The sequence below is a fragment of the Epinephelus moara genome, chromosome 11 (assembly GCF_006386435.1).
Source record: "Epinephelus moara isolate mb chromosome 11, YSFRI_EMoa_1.0, whole genome shotgun sequence".
NCBI lineage: Eukaryota > Metazoa > Chordata > Actinopteri > Perciformes > Serranidae > Epinephelus > Epinephelus moara.
Window position 1 is genome coordinate 16091474 of NC_065516.1, and position 3195 is coordinate 16094668.

Here is a 3195-nt window from a genome sequence, read left to right on the forward strand (position 1 = left end):
CATTTAAGTGCGGAAAACATGCAAAAAAGTAAGAAATCAGGAAGGGGGCAAACACTTTTTCACACCACTGTATATATGTTAAAAGCATTGTTATTCTTGTCAAAGTGTTCACGATACAAAGTTATGAGCTCACATTGTATTCACACACTGAAGAACACACATATAACCTATCATGTTCTGTTTAATGATAACACACACATTCAAATGTTTGTATTACCTGATGCACATTTAAAGGTTCACATTGCATAAAAGCACAAGGGGCTGCATAAAGAAAGTCCCTAAGATTCACATGTTTTTTAAAAAATAAAGTGAAAGCAAATCCAAATCTAAGGGTGGGAGATTTGGGAAATTCCAGGCTCAAAGTGAAAGTGATTACACCATTAAAAACGGGCCTGTTCATGATTGGACAAAAGGAAAAAAGTTGCCACCAATACATTTGGTTCTCAGTGGGAAGGATTAATGAAAAGAGGTGGAGACTCTACCCAGTCTCCACCAGCATAAAAGCGAGCGTACTGAGAGCAAGTTTACAGTCCGGCTCCGGGGCTTGACTCATGAGTTGTATGTGTTGAAGCTTGTGAACACATTAAACTCGATTGCATCGGACTCTGCCTGTCTCCAGTGTTTCTTTGAGTATTAATTAGATGAACCCAAGGTACTAGACTGGTATCAGAGGACAACTGAGACGCAACGCTGAGGACAAGGTCGGGAGCCTCCAGGCCCAATTCCAGGCACCGATTTTTGCCTCTTCAGGTCATATCGAAGATGTCAAAGGCAGACCTGATGAAGGATGATGGCTGTACGCCAGCAGTAAAGAGAATAAAATCCTTCTTGGGAATGGTATTTTATTACCAACACTTTATTCCTAACTGCTCTTCCGTAGCCAAACCATTGTTCGCTCTCACTGCTGGACAAAAGAGAAGTGGGAAAGTCAGGATGAACTCCAATGCTGGCTCTTTCAGGAAACTCAAACCCTCTGACTGGACAGACGAATGTGATGCTGCCCTGTGTAATCTGAAAGATGCTCTGTTAAACTGTGTTGTCCTCTCTCACCCAGACTTCTTTCAGCCCCTGATAAAAGATTTGTCTATTGACGCCTCACTAGACGGACTTGGAGCTGTCTTGTCCCAAATACCAGCTGGTCAAGGACAGGCGCGTCCCATTGCTTTTACCAGTAAAACCCTGAGCAGTTCCCAAAAGAAATACCCAGCGCACAGGCTCGATTTTTTAGCTTTAAAATGGAGTGTGTGCGAGAAGGTAGCCATTGGTTAAGGGGCCATTCTTTCACAGTATGGACTGATAACAATCCTCTTACCTATATCATGACAAACCCCAAGCTTGATGCATGCGAGCAGCGCTGGGTATCTAAACTCGCCCCTTACACATTTGACCTGAAACACATACCTGGCACCAAGAACATAGTAGCTGACGCTCTCAGCAGAGATCCCTTTGCAAAAACAGTCAGTCACAGGCTCATCACAGAGCAGTACAGCCATCTTCTTGCTGAAGCTGAGGGTGTTTGTCACAACGGCATTCAAGATACCTTCCGGCTAAAGGTCCAGTGTCAACAGGTGAAGAAATCAGCCTGCAGTAGCTCAAAACCCCAATCTGCCCCCTTCAGGTATCACTGTGATGCTGTGGCTGTTAAGGCTCTTTTGGATGCTCATGATCATTGGGAGACTGCCGCTGAGACAAGAGCTGTGGAGTTAATTCAGTCTGTTCAAGGCCTGTTACCACCAGGACAAGATTCACTCCCTGCATTCACGCTGGAGGAGCTTCAGCACAGCCAAGAGCTTGACCCCACTATTTCCACAGTCATGCTATTTGTCATCCTTGGCAGGCGACCTTCCCAGGGTGAAAGAGCAGGATTTGACACAAAGGCAATGGTGCTCATCAAGCAGTGGGAGAGGCTTAAAGCCCAAAACGGTGTCCTGTACCGAGTTACTAAAGACCCCATCAGTAAACAAAAGCGACACCAGTATGTCTTGCCGGACAGCCTCAAGGAAAAAGCATTACATGGCATACATGATTCTGCTGGACATTAGGTGCAGGCAAGGACCCTGCATCTAGCGAGGCAGTGGTTCTTTTGGCCGAAGATGGAGTCCGATGTAAAAGATCATGTCAAGTGCTGCCAAAGGTGCATTCTGGCCAAAACACCAGACCCCTCTGCTCGAGCCCCACTTGAAAGCATCAGGACATCTGGCCTTATGGAGCTGGTGTGTTTGGACTTTTGAAGTGCGGAGGACAGTAAGCAGCATTCAGTGGACATTCTTGTTATGACGGACCACTTTACTAAGTTGGCTAAACAAGTAGCTAAGAAGCTGTGGGATCACGTCTTCTGCGTCTATGGGTTCCCTGAACGTGTCCATTCTGATCAGGGCACCAACTTCGAAAGTGAGCTCATAGCAGAACTGCTCAAACTCTCCGGAGTCTCCAAGTCACATACTACAGCATATCATCCCATGGGGAATGGGGGGACTGAGAGATTTAATCGAACACTTGGAAACATGCTGTGGTCTAGGGCTGGGCGATATGGCCTCAAATCAATATCACGATATATTGAGCAGTTCACCACGATAACGATAAATGGACGATAAGTACCCCCCCCCCCCCCCGCACGCGCGCAAAAAAACCAAAAAAGTTTGGCCACTAGATGGTGCTGTGGCAGCATAATTGCTCCACAGCCAATTATATTGATACTAATATGATTCCCCTGGACCTATTTATTTACAACTATTTTTTATTGCCACTTTAAAGGACTGTAAAACTACACTGTCTGAAAATAAATGAAGAAAATACAAATTAAGTACTTTTAGTTAAGATTTATTGAACAACTAAGCACAACTGAACAAGTATAAAATAACTTAAATTTCCTGCAAACACAAAGTATTAAATTACAATCTCTTATAAAAATGGTCACATTTGAGTTGTCAAGTAGCAGGTTCTCTCTAACGGGAGAAACAAGTTGCATCCCTTGTAAACAAAATAAATAAAATAAATAAATAAATTTCACATTTGCCATTGGAAAAGTAAACAGTGATTTGTGCAAAGGCAATGCCATCATGTGCAAAGGCCTATCTCTCTGTAAAGGCCTTGGAGGTAGTCTCTTGTAAACAATTACAGGCTAAATAATGCCATTATCATGTGCAAAGGCCCATCTCTGTGTAAAGGCCTTGGAGGTAGTGTCACTTGTAAACA